Below are 22,518 nucleotides of genomic sequence, written 5' to 3'. Positions count from 1 at the left end.
AACCTCCTGTGTTCCAGCTTGCACCCGTTGCCCCTTGTCCTGTCAAGGGATGTCACTGAGAAGAGCCTGGCTCCATCCTCATGACACTTGCCCTTTACATATTTATAAACATTAATGAGGTCACCCCTCAGTCTCCTCTTCTCTAAGCTAAAGAGACCCAGCTCCCTCAGCCTCTCCTCATAAGGGAGATGTTCCACTCCCTTAATCATCTTCGTGGCTCTGCGCTGGACTCTCTCTAGCAGTTCCCTGTCCTTCTTGAACTGAGGGGCCCAGAACTGGACACAATATTCCAGATGCGGCCTCACCAGGGCAGAGTAGAGGGGGAGGAGAACCTCTCTTGACCTGCTGACCACACCCCTTCTAATACACCCCAGGATGCCATTGGCCTTCTTGGCCACAAGGGCACACTGCTGGCTCATGGTCATCCTGTTGTCCACTAGGACCCCCAGGTCCCTTTCCTCTACGCTGGTCTCCAACAGGTCTGTCCCCAACTTGTACTGGTACATGGGGTTGTTCTTGCCCAGATGCAGGACTCTACACTTGCCCTTGTTATATTTCATTAAATTTCTCCCCACCCAACTCTCCAGCCTGTCCAGGTCCCTCTGAATGGCTGCACAGCCTTCCGTTGCGTCAGCCACTCCTCCCAGTTTTGTGTCATCAGCGAACTTGCTGACGGTGCACTCTATTCCCTCATCCAAGTCATTAATGAATATATTGAATAGTACTGGTCCCAGTACTGACCCTTGAGGGACTCCGCTAGACACAGGCCTCCAACTGGACTCTGTCCCATTGACCACCACTCTCTGGCTTCTTTCCTTCAGCCAGTTCACAATCCACCTCACTACCCGATCATCCAGACCACACTTCCTCAGTTTAGCTGCGAGGATGCTGTGGGAGACCGTGTCAAACGCTTTACTGAAATCGAGATAGACCACATCCACAGCTTTACCATCATCTATCCACCGGGTTATGTCCTCATAAAAGGCTATCAAGTTGGTTAAGCATGACTTCCCCTTGGTGAAGCCATGCTGAGTGCCCCTAATGATCCCCCTATCCTTGATGCGCCTAGAGACAGCACCAAGGACAAGTTGTTCCATCACCTTTCCGGGGATGGAGGTGAGGCTGACCGGTCTATAGTTACCCGGGTCCTCCTTCTTGCCCTTTTTGAAGACTGGAGTGACATTCGCTTTCCTCCAGTCCTCAGGCACCTCTCCCGTTGCCCACGACTTTGCTAAGATGATGGAGAGTGGCCTAGCAATGACTTCCGCCAGCTCCCTCAGCACCCGTGGGTGCATCCCATCAGGGCCCATGGATTTATGGACGTCCAGATTGCTTAATTGGTCCCTGACCCAGCCCTCATCTACCAAGACAGATTCCTCCTCTATCCTGACTTCTTCTGAGGCCTCAGGGGTCCAGGGCTCCTCAGGACAGCCTCCAGCAGTATAGACAGAGGCAAAGAAGGCATTCAGTAACTCTGCCTTCTTTTTATCCTCTGTCTCCAGGGCCCCCACCTCATTCATCAGTGGGCCTACATTGCCTCTAGTGTTGGCTTTACCTGCAATGTATTTGAAGAAGCCCTTTCTGTTGTCCTTGACCTCTCTTGCAAGGTTGAATTCCAAGGAGGCCTTAGCTTTCCTAGTTGCCTCCCTACATCCTCTGACAACAGACTTCTATTCCTCCCAAGTGGCCAGCCCCTCCTTCCATGATCTGTACACCCTCTTCTTCCACTTGAGTTTGCCCAGCAGTTCCCTGCTTAACCATGCAGGTCTCCTGCTACCCTTCCTTGACTTCCTACCTGTTGGGATGCTCGGATCTTGAGCTCGGAAGAAGCAGTCCTTGAATGCTAACCAACTATCTTGGGCCCCCTTACCTTCTAGTACCCTGTCCCATGGAATTTCCCCAAGCAATTGCTTGAAAAGGCCAAAGTTGGCCCTCCTGAAGTCCAGGGTTGTGATTCTGCTAGCTATTCTGTTCCTGCCACATGAGATCCTGAACTCTACCATCTCATGGTCACTACAACCAAGGCTGCCCTCAACCTTCACCTCTTCAACCAGACCCTCCTTGTTAGTGAGGATAAGATCCAGCAGCGCTCCTCTCCTAGTTGGCTCATCCACCATTTGCATCAGAAAGTTATCATCGATGTACTGGAGGAACCTCCTGGACTGAGGATGGCTGGCTGAGTGGGCCTCCCAGCAAATATCAGGGTAGTTGAAATCCCCCACAACAACCAGAGCCTGTAATTGTGAGACTGCTCTCAGCTGCCTGTAGAAGGCCTCATCACCCTCCTCATCCTGATCTGGTGGCCTGTAATAGACACCCACAACAGTATCACCCCTGCCAGCCTGCCCCTTAATTCGCACCCACAAGCTCTCAACTCGCTCCTGATCCGCCCCTGGACAGAACTCAATACATTCTAGCTGCTCACTCACATAAAGAGCAACTCCACCACCTCTCCTTAGTGGCCTGTCTTTCCTGAACAGGACATAGCCATCCATGACCACATTCCAGTCATGCGAGGAGTCCCACCAAGTCTCTGTAATTGCCACTAGATCATAGCCCCCTGACCGAACACGGATTTCTAACTTCTCCTGTTTATTCCCCATGCTGCGCGCATTGGTGTACAGGCATTTCAGGGAGCGAGCTGAGCACAAAATGTGGGTAGAAATGAAACCAAAACATCCCCCCTCACCAAACACTCCAGCTCGATGCCTCCCTCAGCATGGCCCTCCTCCCCTGCTGAGTGAAAGCTTGCACCTGGAAATCTTTTTCTTCCTACCTGCAGTTGTAGTGATCTGCTGTAGAGAAACCAGAAGTCATTTGCTAAAGAGATCAGCATGGACACCTGCATTAGCTTGATTGCAGAGCCTGGAGCTTCATGTGGGCTACTTTACCTTGGTTTTCTGCGAGTTTCCCTATTCCTGCAGGTCAACTGCTGTTAATGTCTAATATGGCTTGGATGCCCAACCGTGGACTAGAGTGCCTGAGGCACAATGGCCAGACAAAGGAGATTTAAGGTGGAGGAGGAGGTTACCTCCTATGAACTCTCCATTTAGTTGTACAGTCTTCTGGTCCATCTTTGGTTTGTAACGGCTCATCTTGGTTAGTACTATGTGGATTATGCCACTGATGATGTTAAGGCCTTATTTTATGAAAATAATGTCTTACCTTATGGGTCTTTCATTTCCTTTATTTCAAATCTATAGGTGTTGTTTCTTATAGCATCTCAGGTCCTTCTGGGAGTTTCATCCCAGTGTAATTGTTACTATTCCAAGTAAAATAATATTCCAGTTCTAAAGTTAGTTTATTATGCTACACAGTAGACTTTATTTTGAGCTGTGGACTTCTGCTCTCTAAACAAAAGTTGACTTAAGTGACTATAGGCTTAGATTCGGTGGAGTTTTTTTTTCTCTTTTGCTGTCACCCTGCCAAAGATAAACCCTTGAGATGAACAGGTGAGGTGAAGGATAAAGATCTAATGACACTTGTTGGAAATTAGTTGTAAAAATAGGTTGTACTCTGGATGTCTTCCTTAATTCTTGTTCACGCTCAGGCAGCTTGAAAACAGGTTTTGTTTAGATTTTGTCATTTCTGGTTTACGTTGTTTCTTTTCAACTGGGAAAGCTATAAATCCTTTTCAAATAGCATGTCTGACTATCAGATACGTTCTCATGTCTGTAGTAGTAACATCAGGCATGCCCTCTCTACACCTAATACAGCAGGAACTGTTTCCTGCAAAGGTGCAGAGAAACAGAATTAGGTTTGAATGGAAAAATCAAATACAGCTGAATTGAGAAGGAGAGAGAAAGAACTGGCATGGGTTTCTGAGGTGAGGGTTGAGCGTATTGTGTTGTAGGCTGTAAAACAGCTTAATTTAGTGACTAATGTAACTGTGTCTACTCAGCGTAGCATGGTGCCTACCCCTGCACTCGATTGACACTGTCCTTTGCAGTCCTTAAAAATGAATTTGAAGTGCTGCCAGCAGATATTACCTTACTTTATTGTAGAATATCCACCTAATGTTTGACAGCTGTTCTGCATTGTGAGTACTGTGCATTGAGAAACTAACAGCACAAAATATTTCTAAAGAGGTATTTTTTTTTTTTTTAAACAAAAAAATAAGGGAGATGCAGTTAGTTCCTGGGAAGGAATACCACCTACTGTAAGCTGTCAGCCGTTCTTCAGCGGTACCTGAACCTACTGGCCATCCATTCTGGTCCTTGCTCAGCCTGGCAGCATGAGGCAGGGTGACCTGGCTCCACACCAGTTGGTGCAGTGCCATTGTTAATGCATCACCTGGGATGCTAACTTTGCAAAGCAGGCGGCAGTGCAAATCCAGGGAAAGTGGGGGTGATGCCTTCAAGATGCTGAGGCCTTCATGCTGACTCTTACACGGGACTCCTGATTCATACCAAATCAGAGTCTGAGCTGATGCAGCTCTTCTTGATAGGTAAAGTACAAAAATTGGAGGACCCCAAAGGAGTTTAAAGGCTTGGAGAGATGATTAAACTTTAATGATGTTTTGCAGCCTCATATGCATTTTTTTGTGTTGTGAAGCTGCTGTTTTACACTTTGTTTTCCCGATGGTTTTCAATGGAAACAATGACATACTTCTCTTTTGTTTTGTTTTCTGTTGAAATAAACTCCTCTCTAATAATATGAAGAAAGTGATGAGGGAGAACTTATTTTATCTGGGATGCAAAATGTGTATATGACTCATGCTTACTGGTAGCGTTAGACTGATGATTACAGAGGATGTATTTTCTGTAAAAAATGCATTTGAACTAAGCATGAAACTTGGTTCTAACTTTGAATATACACTTGTTTTGTTTACTCATTCCTTTCAGAATGGCAGATTTTTTCTGGCTTACATAATTTAAAAAATAAAGCATGGTAGTAAATTATTAAATGATGGCTGTTGCCTCAGAATTCTCTTCAGGAATTAATTTTTTCACATCCGCGCTTCATTTATTCTTGGCCCGTCACTTAGATATGGACCTGTTCCTGACTTGAGACTGAGAATTGATTCTGGATTTCCCAGGTTTTGATGCAGTCCAAGTGTCAGGACAAACAGGGACCTGGAAAGCCGTGCTCCCTTCCTTCCCTCCTGCCATAGCTCTGCCACTTTTTGTCCTGATGTATTTAAAAATAGGGTGAAATGAAGTACAAGGGAAAGAGCAAAATAAAAGCAGGAATTAAGACAGTTGTAAAGCACATATTTAGAGCAATTTTAGCAGTGTGCCTGTACTTTATTTCAGAAGTGTATCAATACTTTTGCATGGTCTTTTTTTTTTTCCCTTAGTGTTGCTCTTTCTGTAATTTCTCACAAACTGCATCTGAACCCCTCACTGTCTCCGTCCCTGAACAGTCAGGTCAACAACAAACAACCAAACTGTGTGATTAAATCAATATATTTTCCCTTCATTTGTATTTAGGCAGCCCTTTTCCTCCGGTAATGATTACCTAAGTAGCAGAAGGAAACCTTTATGCTTGTTTTATTTTATATGTATTTTGCTCAGGATACACACAGCCTTGAAAGAAAATATAGTCTTTTTTTTTTTTCCTCCTGGATGCAGAAAATTAGCATTCTGTGTGCAGAATGATCACTCTGTCTGTGACAGAAGTTTGGGGGACAGGTAAAGTGACCTCCTCCAGCTTATAAGGTGCTCCTCTTGCACCTTGTGCTTTCCTCTCTTCTCCACCACTTACACCATTTCTCTGGTTTGAGGAACGTATCCTTCAGCAATTCCAAAATTTGAATTTTTGTTTTTTAGAGGTTTACTGAATTAAAATGCATTTTAAAAACCAAGATACGCTCTTGTATGAGAAAGCATTCTGTTTTTTACAAGTGCTAACAAAATGACTTGATGCTGATTAGCAACTCAAAAACTGCATCAGCCAATAATGAACGTTAGAATACTGTACATAAGAATGATGAAAAACTAAAGTGAGGCTACAGGGAATGGAAATGGCCTTTTAAGTTACAATGGAGAAATATTTCCTGTTTCCCAACAAACTAAAGTAGCAAAAGAGGCTGATGCTGATTCTTCTACTGAATTTTTGATTCAATAGAAAGGCCGAGTTTTGCATCCTACCACTTGCTTGCATTGTCACTAATTGAGTTTTAAACATTTCAGTCTGCTTCCTGCTGTAATAATGATTTATATCTTTCTAGTTAATGAGCCTAGATCATTAGAGCATCCACGTTCAAGGGCTGCCTTGAAAAGCACAGCGGTCCTGCAGTACACTGAAAAGTTACCTTAAATTCACAGAACCACAGAATGTTAGGGGTTGGAAGTGACCAATTATGGTTCTTTACTCTTTTACTTAAAAAGGAACTTCCCAGAAATACTGTTCTTGTAGGTGGCAAATAAAAACCTCTGACAGAGACAGAACCTCCATCTGAAAAAGTATTTTGGACAGTCAGGTATGAAATAATTCCACAAATCATTAATATGAATGATCTACAGAAAGAAGACAGGGTTAGTCCAGTTCTTAATTACTATATCTTTTAATGCTTCTTTAGGGGTGTGAGACTCTTGATTTTTCACAACATCATTTTCTGTGCCTGAAAGGACACCATAATTAAAGACAGACAAGTAGGAGAATCATATTTACTAACCCACCCAGAAAACAATCAGTAAGTGTTTATTTGGGTATTTTTTTCTCCTTTGCAAATGTTTCTAGAGGTGTCTTTTTCTGAAGAGAGACATGTAGAGTCTGTAAATGAGAGCCTGTAAATGAGATCTATGCAAGTCAGATTATAAGTGGATAAACATTTTATTGTGAAGGGATTGCTGAATGCTAACAAGTTTCTTGGGTATAAACTGCCTGCCAATTTCTTTAAATGGCAAAAATTATGTTCTTTGGTTGAGATAATTTTATATAAGATACCTATTTGTATTCTGTTATACACAACAAGCCAGCCAAGGAACAATCTTGAGACAAGGAGTACAGTGAATCTGAAAAATCGTTGATCCAATGCAAATCACACCTGATCCTTATTGTTTACCCATCCTATTGATGGCTCACTAAGAATGTGCCATTTAAACAGTTTGTTTTTAGCAGAGAGATGAATACCTGTAGTAGAACTTTATTGTAACAATTTTTACAGGAAAAAAAGTAAAAACTGCTTTCTTGACTTTTGCAAGACTTGTGCCTGGTGCAGAAGCCTTGCTAGACTGCAGAAGTCTGCGGCTTTGTTCTTTCAATTGCCTTATTGCTGCTGGTTTTTGTAAGGGTATCAACGAGAGGGGCTCAAAGAAAGTCCTGAGCCCTTCCCTGCAGAAAGGGAAGCTGCTCCTTGCTCAGCCTGGGAGGGTCAGCTCAGACTCTCCCTACATTGGAGGAGGATCTTCTAGGCCCTGCCCAGATCCTGGGATCCCCTGTGGCTGTGTACTTGGTTTGTCAGTCCTTGAGGGAACAGATAACAGTGATGTTGTCCATGGCAAGTTTCTAATCCTCGGTCCTCTAAGAGAAATTGTCAGAGCAGCTCCAGGGTTTTAGATCTTTTTTATGCGGTCCAGTTTCAGTGAGTGTTTTAAATAAGACTTTAATCAAAGCTGAACAAGTGTTTGAAATGAACCAGGAAGACTTTTTCATGTATTTAGTTTTTAAAATAGTCTTTTAGACATTAATAATTCTTAAACAAAGTGCTAACATTTATGAAAGGTGACACTATCCTTCTCAGCAATAGTTGTAGAGATTAATTTCGTCTTTTGTAGTCTCAGTAAGTGGTATTCCAGAGAACTTATACTTATCCTCCCTATCAGTATTTTCATACATAACTGGCTTCTTCTTATATAGCTTTTTACTTCTTTGGTGGAAAAAATTCAAATATTTCCTAGCTCTACATGCATTCTTTTGAGTTAAGAGAATTAATATTTTTTGGATTGTGTTTTGGAATTGTGTGTTTTCCGAGACTGCATGAAAAAGGAGAAAAATAGGTTGAAAGCCCATTCTTTTTGACTTGCATTTTTTCATAGCAGATTCATCAGCTCCACTTCCTGTGATGCATAGATATTCCTGCTTCTCTTGGGACACCAAAATGACAGACCCGCAATTACTTTCTTTTGTGGGTGATGATCTTCTGAAACCTGATCACCTTACTTATATGTTTTCTGAAGATAAGATCCTATCTGCACTGACTCATATTTTTAGTCATGATGATGTGTCTTCCTTTTTTATAAGAAGCTTCTGTTGATTTGACTTCTTTTTCTTTTGGTCACATGCTTTTCACCTTTCTAGCAGGCTATTTACGGTAGATAGACCATTGTCTGTTGAAGGTCTTTAATGAATTTTCTCTATGAAGATCAGTAACATAAATATTTCTATTTGAAATGTATATATACAAGAAAATAATATAAAATTTTAAATGAAAATATAGGTTATAAAACTTTTAGAGTACATGAAAACTTTTGGGTATAATAAATACAGGTTTATGATCCAAGAGGTATTTTTTTTCTTACTATTTGGCCAGATACAAAAGGTTTCTATGGCTTCAGTTAAGCACAAGCAAGCTTTAACAAACACATGAATACATTAGAATTTTATTAATTTTGTGTGCCTCTAAGGTTGCTGCCTTGCAGTCACTTAAAATAACCGTACTATTGCAATCCAGAGGGAGTAGCAAGCAGCCTGAAAAGTCACTGTAGTGCAAATAATGCATTTTTTTCTTAGCACACATTTTTCATTTGACAGTAACAAATCCATTAAAGAACTGTTTCCCTTGAATTGCAAGACTGCTGAGAGCCAAATTTGACCGATCGGTTGTACTAACCAATATAAGGGAGAAGCAGCAGCAGTAATCTGTACTTCGTAAAGGAATCTTTAACAAGGGCAAAAGATTGTTTCATAAAATCAAGGCAGTGTATTCTTTGGAATAAGACCTCTTGCTTGCAAGCAAGGGATAGAATAGCCAGAAAAATGCATAAAAGAAATAACATAAATTCCATCGTGAAAATGTGTCTTCAGTGTAGAAGATAGCAGGTCAGCTTTCTTATCGTGTAAAGGAGCCAGTTAGTTAAGCTGCCTACACATTATAGAAAATAAAGGGATTTAGACATAAATAAAGGAAAGAATGAAATAGTAACTAAAGGAAAGCTGAGTGGACCCCCTTTTTATAGTGAAGATCTATTGAACTCAGGTTGGAGTTATGATTTCTTGCCAGGTGCTGGGGTCCAAACTTTCTGGCTGACACCATGTGAATGGTGGTAGTATCAGCTCTCTCAGACAATAAATACCAGTTTTGACTCTCTTGAAAACTTCTCTTAATATTATTTTTTATTAGCAATGATGTAAAATTTAAGCATCTGGAAGTATCAATTGACCCATAAAGGCTTATAAAACCCAGGCTAGATGCAGACAAAACCATCATTGCTCAGCAAAGGCAATGGAGTTGTTTGTGTTGGCTGTTTTCCTTACCAATGACAGCAATTTTATTGCAAGAAAGTTTGTAAAAATGCTGGGTTTAGTGCATTTGCCCTCAATGTGTGAGAAAGTTGACACTTTTCATTTGGCATTTGGTTTTGGGGGTGGGTTTTTTAGAACTATTGTTTTGTTTTAATGAATGTTCAGCTTCCCATGATGATTCACTGTTTTAGTCGATGATTTCATTGTTCTCGTGAAGGATTATAGTCAGAGTGACTCCTGTAGTTGCCTTGATAAGGACCTGTGGTTTTGAGCACTTCCTTGGATTTTTGCTTGACTTTGACCAGAGATAGCACAGCTTCATTGAGCAGCAGCATGTGCTGCAGAGGTCAGCTTGTCACCAGCCCGCAAGGGATGGAACCTCATAGCCTGTAAGAGGTGGTAGAAAGTGGCATTTCTCTCTGAAATTTAGTGTTAATGAGGAGTCACAAACACGCGACAGATTAATACCGCTCTAGACAGAGAGTTTCAAGTAAAAGAAATATTCTGTAGTTGTGAGCATTTCCAAGTGTTTCCTTCCACCAAATAATTTTTCCCCATAAACATTTTCGTGGTCTTTGTTTTTTGACAGCTGTGAACTGAATTCAAAGCTGCAGGAAGTGCATGTTAAAGAAATGGGGAGATGAGAAAAATAAATGCAATTGTTTTAATATCATGAAAAGGATATTGATTTTTGTGCAGGACAGAAGTAAACTAAACTATGGCTGGATTTGGGGTTAGTATTGTAGTAGTTGTAGTTGGAAAGAACGTTTTCTGGAATGAATTAAACTGATAACGTATTTGATCTTAGCCAAAAGTAGACAATGTTCTTTCTGAAAAATGAGTCATTCTGCAGAGCAAGAGAGTTAAAGAGGGAAGTTCTTCTGAAAGAAGGGCTGAACTTCTTCAGTCACTGCATGAACATAGTGTTGTGTTAGAAAAAGATCACCAGTACCCAACATGCATGGAATAGAAACAGGGAAACGGTCATCATTTAGAGCCCCATTAAAGCATTATTTTGCTGTGTGCTCTGACAGGATAGTGTTACATGTAATATTCGAAGGAGCGATGTGCACTGTGGTCTAAAATAATGATCACAGCTCTGACTATCCCAGTATGTTGTGAAAGTACAGCTGATAGTAGCCCAATAAGGTTCTGATCAGTAAGTGTCTCCTGCTAAAATACAGATTTGCCTTTTTGCACTGGAAGTAATAGTCATTTAGCAGTACTCTGCTCCTTAAGTGCATAATGTCTTATAGAGCTGGAGTATTATGCTTGTATCTAGTAGCAGTTCACACACCAGCCTCCCAAGAAGAGCAATCACAAGGTACATTGTTTCAGAAGTGATTTCAGTTATTAAAAAAAAAAAAGGTTTTTTTCTTATCTGTCATATTTTTGTTTTTTCTGTCACCTCATTGTTAAAACTAATAGATGTAAGAGGTTGGACTTTGTCCCTGAACTAGAAGGACTGTTTATACTGTCCCAGTGCTGAAAGAAGAGTATGAGCTATGGCGTTAATACAGACAGGTAAATCTGGAGAAACAGAGTTCAAAAGATGTTTCCCAGTCTTTTGAGAATACCCAGGAAACTTTACTTGCAACCCACATGAAATACCGATTTACTTATCAAATAGCTTTTTCTTGGTCAGTATGACTTCACAAAATGCAAATGGAAGTAACTTGTTTATCTACTTTGTAGCGGTTTGGAAATCCCTATAACAGAAGGTCTGTAACAACAGAAGACAAGGTTATGTTAACTGAGTGGAGCAGAACCAAAATTGGCCTAAGCAATTGATTGAAGTCAATGCCAGTAGTTTGCCCAGTGAAGCTGATCTTCAGATCTTTGAAGTCAAGGACTAAGTTAAGCAGGAAGAAAATGGACATTGCATAGGAGTCATTGGCCCAAACATGTTCTGGTTTGAGTATTACAGCAGTCAGCAGAGCAGTAGCATGCAAAGCCAGGAGCTTACCTTTAAAGTCATGTTAGATACAAGTCTTTATTTCATACTGGTATGGCAGTCTTTTGGTACAGCCATACGGGTGTAGCTACTCCACCATCAGTAATGCACACCTACAGCTGCAGTCTTGTATTTCGGAAAAACCTATATTTGAGGGGTTTTATGCATTTTTTTGCCAGAAACTTTGCGTGGTTTTGCATTAGAAGATGGTAATTGTTTCTTCTGGTCTGTGGCACTGTGATGTCCTGCTGATGGGATTTGTTCCTTTTATGTTTAGGGTTGGAATTGCTCTCTCAGAAAAGATCTCGTGTTTGAGGGAATCAGTTCATGGTCTCACCTCTTGTATTTTCTGTTAAAAGCACATCCTTATTAATGTTGTTGCTTTAAGAGGAAATGCATTGTATTTTCAGATAGTTCCTTTATTATACATGCTGCATTTTAATGGGTGTACGTTGTCTTTTAAAACAAAATTTTATAAGGTCACATAAACACAGTTCCATATTTAGATTATGTATACACCCAGGATTATGGTGTTCCATATTCTTTGAAACCAGGTAATCTGGGAAGTGCTGTGGAAGAAGTAATCACATAGCTCCCATCAGAATTCATGAGCTCTGTACCTCGATCCTCCGAACTTCCTGAAAATCTTGTCCTTGCAATATAAAAAGCTGACTCAGGAGTTTATTTGATATCTGTACATATAAATTTTTATTAAAATCCCAAATCTGTGAGATTATTTTTCTCATCTGGAACTGTATCTGGGGGTGTTTTCAGGCTGTGTATATTCCGATTGCATGATTTGCATTTGTATGAGGCTGTTCGGCTGAGGCTGATTCAAGCAGTGGAGGCTTTTGTCCTGCAAGTGCAAAGAATAAGGTGGTGGAGATCCTTGGACGGAGACACTGAATTCACATACACTTAATTCACATATCAAATTTCACCTAATCAAATGCCAGTGAAATCCTGTTTGGCTGATTGGTAAGATATTAAACATTTATTTACCTCCCCTTGCAATGTTTGGTCTGTAATTATTAAAAATGTATCTGATAACTCTATATTAGAAACCTGAAAGGATGTCATATTTGAGATTACTGATAGACTACAGACCAGAAGAGTGCCATAAATGCCAATTCAGTTTGCCTTTTTTTTTCACCTGATATTCTCTTTGCAAGCTTTTTTTTCATGGTGACCTTTTCTGCTTACCTCTGTTTCCTAATAGCAGTACTTTGTTACCTCCCAGAACAACTGACTGCATGTGATGTGGTTGGTGGCTGTCTGCCAAAAGAATATTTCTTCCCTGTCTCTCCGTGCCTCTGACTTTGTTTTTGGGTTTTTTTTCCTCTTGAGCCAGCCATTGGGAAAACAATTCTCAATGGAGTGGGAGAGACTTGTTAGTTTGCTTGAGGAGCTTGGTGCAGGAGCTACCCCAAATCTGCCTGGGTGCCACCCCTAATGCTACCCAGAGTTCTGTCTGAATTGCGTACACTCCTTATATGCCTAGTAGCAAGGTTATACAAAGAAACATAATTATGGCTATTCTGTTCATCAGTGTGACTTCTTTGTGTTCATTTTCATAATTGTCGTTAAGTGATAGCAGTTTTTTTCTGCAACTAGATGGTCTTTAAGGTCCTTTCCAACCCAAACGATTCTATGGTTCATGTTGATTTAGGATCAGCATGTGAATTTAACCACCTACTCAAGATCATGTTTAGGTATATGTTTTCAGCAAGAGGAAATTAATGTGGTCTCAACTCCTCCTTGCACTGGCTCCCCTAAATGTCATATGAGCTTTTACCACGACATAAATTGCTACAGAGAGCTTTCTCGTAAAAGCACTTTCCTCAAAGGTTAATAATTTTTCACAGAGAATTAGGTTTATGTAAGACTTTGGTTATGGAATTTAGATTCTATAATTTTAAAAAGTCATCTTACGTGGCTTGAACTATAATTGGGAAACTTGCACATTATTTGCTTTCCTTAACCCTATGCCCATACACTAGCACATGAACACCTGCAGTACAGAAAGGTTAGATTACAATAATAGCTCAAGCCCATTAGAGACATGGGTGCAAAAGCTGAGGTTAAAGCTCAGTAGGTCTTCACTGCTGGTTCTTTTCGCTCACGGCTCTGAATATAGACCACTAAGCCCAGATGCTGAACTTCACAGAATTTCTTTGGAGCTAATTGTTCTGGCTCCTTCCACTCAGGGTGCATGCAAGTATCCATGTCGATACTGCCGGCTGCTTATTAAGAGCCCAGAAATTTGAGAAATAGTATTTTTATTTTCCCTTAACGTCTATTTCTGGGAAATAATACAGGCAGAGTGCTGTAGATCCAAAGGTAATGAACAAATGCATTTGTTTGTGTCGAGCAAATGTTTGTTTTCCACTGATAAGACAAGTTGTTGTGCTGAAGGAAGGAGGATGTTTTTTGTCAGAGTAATGCTTCTGATTCTTAATAAAACACCCAGTGGGAGTGGGGTGGCGCATAAAGCAGGTCTGCAATGGCACAGAATGGGGAAACAGTGAAAACAAATGTTATCCTCAGGCGAAAATGGAAAATATGTATTACAAGCCAACATGCACATCCCGTTTTTGTGGTTAGGTTTTTAGATGCTAGGCATTCATCTACTGAAGCTTGACATGCTAATGCTGCTACCCAGAAAAACTTGTAAATTGTTGGGTGCTTGGAAGGTAATTGAATTGCAGTCCTTTAGGGTAATACTGCTCTCAAATTCCACAGTAAGGAGACCAATCAAGGATACTTATCCATCAAGCCCTTGTAAATACCAAGGGCTTCTTTGGGCTTTATATAGCTTATCACTACATCCATGTAATACCAGTGCCTTTGTTTTAACTTTGCTAGGGTTGGAGTTTCTGCTGCTGAGAGAAATACTAACTGTAAAGAAACTTGATCCTAAGAGTTGAATTAAATCATCAACAAAAAAAATTAGCACATTAAATTGTGAAGGACTGACTACGAGCTACTTCTAATGGCAAATAGCTGACTCTGGAAAAATATTGTATAGCAAAAAACTAATAGAGGTCTCTTCAACCAGATTAATGAGAAAGATGTAACACTGAGTAATTCTAATAAGGAACCTGTATGTTATAGATGGACAATATTACAGTCTAATCTATGCAAATAAAAGCTATTTCCAGAATAAAACACAACATTGAATTTTACGCTTCTTTTTTCTATGGAGCTGAGCATATTTGAGTTTCTCCTCTTCAAAAGCCCTTTTCCCATTTTGCCTTGTTTCACCTTCCCTAAATTTCATTTGGAGCATCGTGTGTAGAGCCAGGCTGTGCCTGCTTCTTGTGCAGAACCTTCCTTCCTCATTGAAAGGGCTCTCTTCTGGTGCGTTGTATTGGATGGAGCAATATGAGGGTGTGTTGTTCCCTCTCTGACTAACCTTGCCCCCCCAGTGGCTGACCTCGTGACCTTATAAATTATTAAACTTCCCTAGGCCTTTGTTTTTTACATCTGTAAAACTGAGGATAGGAGAATTTCCCTATTGCTGTAAATAACCTTAATCTAAGGATATGAGCTGGAAATCCTGACCCATACGCTAATGAAGCACTTTCGCACGAGTAATCCTTCTGATGGGGTCGTTTGTGGAATAAGCATTGCTCCCTGATACTGAGGGTGCATTAACAGGAGATAATGACAGCACATTTGCTTTTCCATTTGCTAAGGAGAATGCTCAGGGGCAGTGCTGACCTTGGAGAGTGACAGGGGATGAGACGGTTGTTTCTTTGATGTGTATGGGAGTGAATGCTGTTTTCCTCCCATCCCGTTTTTTCCTCTCCCTGTGACCTAATTCAGCATTTTCTGGCATATGTGATGAGAGCAGCTTTCCCTGTTGATCTTGGAAAAATTCTGTAAAATATTCACTAGGTCACCATCCCCTTTCTACTACAACTCCACTATGTTGCCTTGACCTGGAATTGAAACTTTTCATTTGGCACCTCACTGCTGTGATACCCACTTACTCTTCTGAAAAATTCGGCTGGGGTGGGGGTGTGGTGGGAAGGGGTTGTTCTCTGCCAGTGTAGGTTTTACAGTACTTGGTAGAGGCTGTTTCCTGAGACTTTGTTGCTTCTGGTATCCCTTACGTATATGGAAGGCACTTCTCTGCTGGCCAGGCTTATCTATATGGTTTTTATTTTGTTTTGACACACTGCAAATAATTTTGTGGTACAAAAAGTAATTTTGTGGAGCTATTTTTAAAAACTTTGTGCTGCAGATATTTTTGTGATCTTAACATCTTGAAGGGCTTGCTGCCACATGGTTTAGGGTTTTTTGCTTCCTCCTTCACCAGAGTATATTAATGACTGTTGTCCTGAAGGTCTTTTCTGATGTGATGTTTTTCCTTCCCCACTCTTTTTCACTCTACCTCTTCAAATCAAGTGTCATTAATTTGTTCTAGCCTTCAGGGGATCGTGAGAGAAAACTAACTCCTATTACAAGGATTGAGCATGGATTGATCTTTACAGACACACTAGCATTTCAAGTGTTGGCAGAGCAGAACACAGTATAGTGTCCTTGCGTGTTGCACAGAAAACATCTTTTTCCAAGATAGTTCTTTTTTTCTTTTTTCTCCTCAGTATAAAGAAGGAAAGTTGGCAACCAAGCAACGTTGTCAAATGTGGCATTAATGGTCCATTTGTGGTTTCCTTTGCTGTACATGTATGGCTAATGGTTTCTGGCTTTATGTTTGGTGAAGCAGGCCTCTTTATGAAAATACGTAATTGCAGTTTTTTGTTAATGCCAGTTCACTCTGGTAGTATAAACTCGTCACTTTGTGTGCACTGATTGAAGGGAAAAGATAGATGAAAGCCTATTATGATGAGTAACGAGATATGAATATGAATAAGACCATGCTTCTTTTGGAAATGGAGTTGTGTTGTTCAATACACTTAGTATAACAAACATTCATATGAAAGTCCATTATGTTGAGTCTAGTAGATGTTTTCTTAGGATAAGTTACCTAGTGAGCTGTCTAAATGATTCTGACTTTAATTTGAGTAAGTAATGAAGTATGTGAGTTCTTTAAACATCTCACTTATAAACAGAAACAGAACTGCATGGCTATAAAACAATGTATATATCTTAACCACTGAGTTTGTGTCTTGAGTAGTGCTTTAGTGAGCAGCTACAAATAAAAACTTTTGGAGTTTCTTCTTTTATTTTGTACTTCTTCCTCGTTGTTCTCCAAAAAGTGAGGAATACAATTGCTCTATCTTTAGCAATTAAAAAAAAAAAAAAATACATGGAACAAAACTGTGGCATTTTGAACATTTTGTACTGCTGTGGCAATATATAATGTTCCTCAGAAACACGTACACTTGGAAACAAAGCTCATTCAAGCTCAAAGATTGTGTAATCAAAGACGTGACTCTTATATGTGACTTGGTTCTTAAATCTTGGGGAAAACAACAGCCCTCTGGTTATAGTTGAGCCTTTCGGGAGCAATACAGTAGTTTTTCTTGAAGCATCTGAGAATTTAATGCACATAGCTTTTGCAGGTGTTTTCCTTCATATTTATCAATTGGCTAAGGAAGCCCAGTCTTTGACTCCTCAGCTACAGAAGTTCATGTAGTTGTTTTTGCTTTGCCTTTGTGTGCCCACTGTTGCTTGTAAGTATTCCTTCCTCACTTGTCTCCTTCGTTCAGCCTTTGGTAACTTTTCATTGCTCCGAACATCTTCCCTGGAGAAATGATTGGGACATACTTCTCATTGGGGTATGCAGCCTCTTTGCCATCTTATCCTGTAGGCCTGGACAAATGAGTATCCACGAGTCAGCTCAGACACGTGCAAGTTTGCATGGTGCTCTCGTCCCTGTGTCAGTAAGGCTTTGTAGGTATCGGGTGTTCATGGAAAATGGTAAGTTCTTGGAAGCATGTGCTAACTAGTGAAATGGTAAGCAGCTAAACACTTCCTAAATGCTGTACAAAGTAAACCCCTTTGCAATTTGGAGTCTGCATTCTGCAGTGTAACTCAGTAGGGTGTTTTTCTCCCTTAGGTTTTGCAGTATTTCATGCCGTTTTGCTGAAGCACAATCTCTTGGAGCTTAGTGCAAAGACATCCTTAGCTGAATAAATGTAAAGAAAGAGTTGTCAAGTGATGGATAATATTCCCTACACAGTGTTAGTTTCTTCTTTAAAAGGTGTCTTTACTTCGTTATTGTTAATTGTCATGCATGTATGAGTTTGCAGGTGTTGCTTCTGAAGCTGATGTTGGAGTGTTGCATTCTGCTCCTCATCCCTGATGACATTTGAAGATGGGAGTATACTCTTGGGATACATGGAATGTAAATTCACTTGAGACATTAACGGTATTTTAATATTGTCATGGTTTATCCCCAGCCAGCAACTAAGCCCCACACAGCCACTCGCTCACTCCCCCCTGGTGGGATGGAGGAGAGAATTGGAAAGGTGAAAGTGAGAAAACTCGTGGGTTGAGATAAAGACAGTTTAATAGGTAAAGCAAAAGCCACGTGCGCAAGCAAAGCAAGGAATTCATTCACTACTTCCCATGGGCAGGCAGGTGTTCAGCCATCTCCAGGAAAGCAGGACTCCATCACACGTAACGGCTACTTGGGGAGACAAACGTCATCACTTCGTCCCCCACTTCTTCCTTCTTCCCCCAGCATTATACGCTGAGCATGATGTCATATGGTATGGAATATCCCTTTGGTCAGCTGGGGTCCCAGATGTGTCTCCTCCCAGCTTCTTGTGCACCCCCAGCCTACTCACTGGTGGGGTGGTGTGAGGAGCAGAAAAAGCCTTGACTCTGTGTAAGCACTGCTCAGCAGTAACGAAAACATCCCTGTGTTATCAACACTGTTTTCAGCACAAATCCAAAACACAGCCCCGTGCCAACTACTATGAAGAAAGTTAACCCTATCCCAGCCAAAACCAGCACAACAGCAGTGTGCCCTGGTGGCCAAGAAGGCCCATGGCATCCTGGCCTCTATTAGGAATAGTGTAGCCAGCCGGTCTAGGGAAGTGATCGTCCCTCTGTACTCGGCACTGGTGAGGCCGCACCTTGAGTACTGTGTCCAGTTCTGGGCCCTGCACTTCAAGAAAGATGTTGAGGTGTTGGAGCGAGTCCAGAGGAGGGCGACCTTGCAGTGAAGCCATCAGAAACATGATTTAATTTGTATTAGGATGACAATTTCTAAAAACAAACAAACAAAACTTTTACCTTCTCTCTCCCATGTCCAATTCCTATTTTTAGAATAAAATAGTATTTTATGGACAGATACATTGGGAAAGTTCTGGTGCTATAGTGTAAGACCATGTAGTGGATCAAAGGACCTATCATAACAAGCAGGAAAAGCTGTTTGGAAACATGATTTCTCAGTAATTGCATGGGCAGTCCTGTGAACTTGAAACTTTTGGAGGGGCCTATGTCTTCCCTGAAAACATCCTCAACAGAGATAAATTTCTAAGGAGTCCACAAACAATCAGTGTTTCTTAAACCTTCTGATGGCACCAATGAATTCAGTAGGAGATCAGTTTAAAACAGCTTAAAAAACTTATTTCTGTAGCATGTCATGCAGTTCTGGAGCTTGATGCCCAGAGAGGTTGGGTAGGTGGACACTGCTGACAGGCTCAGCTAGACCAATTCGTGGGCAATAAGTTTGGTGCCTGAACTGATCCCTGGAAATGGTAAGTCAGTTGAAACACTGTTTTGTTGTTGCCCAGCTGGCAATTTAAGGATACAAAGAAAGTTGAAAAGCACTGGATAAAGCACCAGTCTTTTTAGGGAAAAAATATGCTGTCAGATTATTTAGTCAGCATGAATTGATGAGTGTAAAAAGGCCATGACTTGATGGCACTTTTGGGAAACCAGTGATATAGGAAAATACGTGAATTTCTAACAGAAGACATACCATCCGGTATTCTTCCTTTTGATAAATTTGTTTTGTACAAACACAGCTGCTTTTAATGTTAATCCCACACACATACAAACTGTGTTTTATGTTCCCTATGTTCATACTTTAAATCCGTAAGTACGTTGATCCTGGAGATCTTCATTAAGAATTGAATTTCCTGCTTCACACTGCTGTTTTTTATTTTGTTGCTATTTGATGGAAAAATGTTCATATCTCATTAAATGCGTTGCTTGATAGCAAGTGCTCCAGTACCGAAAGAGAGCCTGCGCAAGTATAAAAAAGGCCATTTTTGAAAAATTAAAAAGAATGACAGATCCAATGGTAATGCTTGTACAAGAGTAAACATGAATGTATAAGAATTAGTGTGCTTTCAAAACTTTTGTCTATAACATGAGCGGGGAAGGTAGTAAACTTAAAGAGCTTTGTAGAGGCAACATGGAGTGGATGTGGAACCTCTCCTGTGAGCTCTTGGCGGGATGGTGATGCAAGGCTCTATTAGTGATGGGAAGCTACAAGACAAAGCGTGAAGGGTATGACAGAGTTGTTGGCTGATAGATGTTTCTGCCCTTATGAATGGAAGTATAATGCTGGATCGCTTCTGCTCCCATCTAATGAAAGATAAAGCATTGATCCGACTGCCTGGGAAATCTTCCAGTTTTCAAATTCGTAAGAGTTGAAAAAGAAAAGTGGCAGAACTATAGCATTAGAAGCAGTTGCTTTCAAACTACAAATGGAGTGTAGTACTGTATATGTACAAAATTGCCCTTAAATTTATTTGTAAACAAGGCCATCCATCAGAATGCGAGTGCACAGGCTTTATGTTGAAAGGACGGTTCAGGTCTATACACTCAAACCTGGAAAGTGTAAGATCTTTAAGCTATTCCGTGCTATTCCAGGCAAAATACTAATTGGATTAACTGTATGTAACATTGTAGTCTTTCAGCAGGAATTCTGGGATCTGATCGTACTAAATTAAATCTCAATGTTAATTTTGAGTGCCTTCTCTTGCTCCCGTTCGCTTTACCTGCTGATTTTAAGCTTCTCTTTTGAAACTACTTTAATTGCTTGGCAAGGTTGTGTCTGAGGGCTTTTTAGCTTTACATCTTTTTTTTTTTTTCTGGATACATTTCTGCATCTGTTGTCAAGTATGAAAAGAGTAGGCTGCTGTGTGCAAAGTGCCTGGCATATCCATCAAGTATTGATTCTCAAGTCCAATTCAGAATTTTGCAAGTTGTAGGATTGCAGGGCTCTGCACTTCTTACTTCTGCTCTTTTCTCTGGTTTGCTCTCTGCTTTTCTGACTTGTGACAAATTCATGGGCATACAGCTACTTGGAGAAAGCTCTCTAACCTTCTTGGCTTCTCTGTAATGGCCTCAATGTATTTACTTGTTCACACAAGTCCACATAACAAAAAAAAAAAAAAAAAGAAAAAAATCTTGTTTCTTTGCTGTAGTGAAAGAGCAAAAGTTAAATCCATTTAAAAATCTTTCAGTCTTGTTCAACTTCAGGTTTTTGCAGTTGGAGCAAGTGGGGGCGGGCGATAATTGGTAGAGCTGTACAGTTATGTAACTGAAAGCTTTTCTGCTGAAAGTTGGGAGAGCAGATTGCTTGGCCATCAATATGCGACACATGTTCTTAATCTTCCCACAGTGTCCATGCAGAGGAGTACAGTCAAGCAGTGTGTATTGGTTTGGTAGATTAAAGTGTTCAAATAAAAATGCTATCAAAAAATTTCCTTCAGAGTACAAATTTTTTGTAGAGAAATCGAGGTGGTATTATACCACTTGAGGATTTAAATAGTATTTATTTTGCATAATTAATGGCAGATATTATTCTTAGTTGGAAACTATAACTGTTGATGGCTTTCAACATGAAGGTTGTCATCTAAAAATCTTGGAGGGGGGGAATCAAGTAGGAAAAAGAGATTACACACTGTAACACAGTAGTGGTACGAGTACTATGTGCTATTTTATGGGGAAAATACCCTGTTGCTAGCACAGAAGAGTGCTCAGCTAGCCAGCACTGACGAATTGTGTCACCAATTTCACATAAATATTCATGAAAGCAGTGTTTTTTTCTGTATTCAGTCTGGGGGAGAGGGGTTGTTTGGTTGGTTTTGGTTTTGGTGGGGTTTTTTTTTGTTTTTAGTTTTTGGATGGAATGACAATATTATATTGATCCTATTAGTGTATACATTCAGAGAAAAGTGATACAAGTTAAAAAAAAAAAAGTGACACTGGACTGAGATGAAAGACGATGATGTATGAACACTGTTTGCACTGCGAGTTTGTTGAATTTGGTATTATAGCTGTTCTATATAGTCCTTTTGTATCTATGTGGAGATGTGACTTCAGCTACTCCATGGCATGCAATAAATGTGAGGTTTGTTTATTTGTGATGGAACAAGACCACTACATCAGAGCGTGCATCTGAAGTCTACTGAATTTAGTGTTACCACTTAATAAGAAACTGTTCTGCTCTTGCAAGACAAGGTCTATCTTGGACCCCTGGTTTATTCAGTTTCTTCATAATCACCCTTCCAATTTGAAAATCAGGGGGTTTTTTTGAGTTATTGAAGGGAGAACCAGTCTAAACTGACCTCAGGAACAGTCAAGGCTGTTAATGTTTTCTTTGTTAAGCATCATTGCCAGAAAAGGCCTGGGCTTGGCCCTAAACTCGGGGAGGGGGCAGTTCTTCTCCTCCCTTGGGTAGAGGAAACAAAGCAAGGCAAAACAAAGCAGGTTTTGACACAGTGCTGTTAGTTAAGGTTCCACGGGGGCCTCCGAAGTCATTGCCTGCCTTCCTGCAGATGCTTAAAATCACCCAACACGGAGTTTGCAATTTCACAAGGTATCCAAGCCAATCTCTTAGCTCTAAGGCACAGAAAGAGGCATTCCCACTTAGCCCCACATTGCTTGAGATGTCTGTCATGTTTATTGGGACTGCTCTTTCCAGGGAAGCCACTAGTTAGATTGATTTCATTGCAGTGAAGTGAAACAAATCATAATTATATGAGGTTAAATAAAGTGATAGAGGTTAAAACATGAAAAATCAGTGTCCTCTTGTGTAAGAGATGACATGCGTTGGGAAAGCCAGCAGGCCATTTTTCTATACAGAAACCAGAAGTCAGAAATCTGTCAGTTTAACCAGTGGCATACACAGGACAGGCACGCTTTGCATTTTACGGAAAGCCTATTCATGTTCGTCTGGTTTAAGACTAGGAGGAATAGAGGAGTGATGTCAAAACAAG

The 22,518-nt window shown here is 40.6% G+C and overlaps 1 protein-coding gene across 6 annotated transcripts in view; it reads left to right on the top strand.

Annotated features, from left to right (window-relative positions):
* Positions 1-22,518, top strand: part of PPP3CA (protein phosphatase 3 catalytic subunit alpha) — a 214,033-nt gene that overhangs the window by 124,056 nt on the left and 67,459 nt on the right. The window lies entirely within an intron of this gene.

The sequence above is a fragment of the Nyctibius grandis genome, chromosome 6, assembly GCF_013368605.1.
Source record: "Nyctibius grandis isolate bNycGra1 chromosome 6, bNycGra1.pri, whole genome shotgun sequence".
NCBI lineage: Eukaryota > Metazoa > Chordata > Aves > Nyctibiiformes > Nyctibiidae > Nyctibius > Nyctibius grandis.
This window is presented reverse-complemented; position numbering and strand designations above follow the sequence as displayed.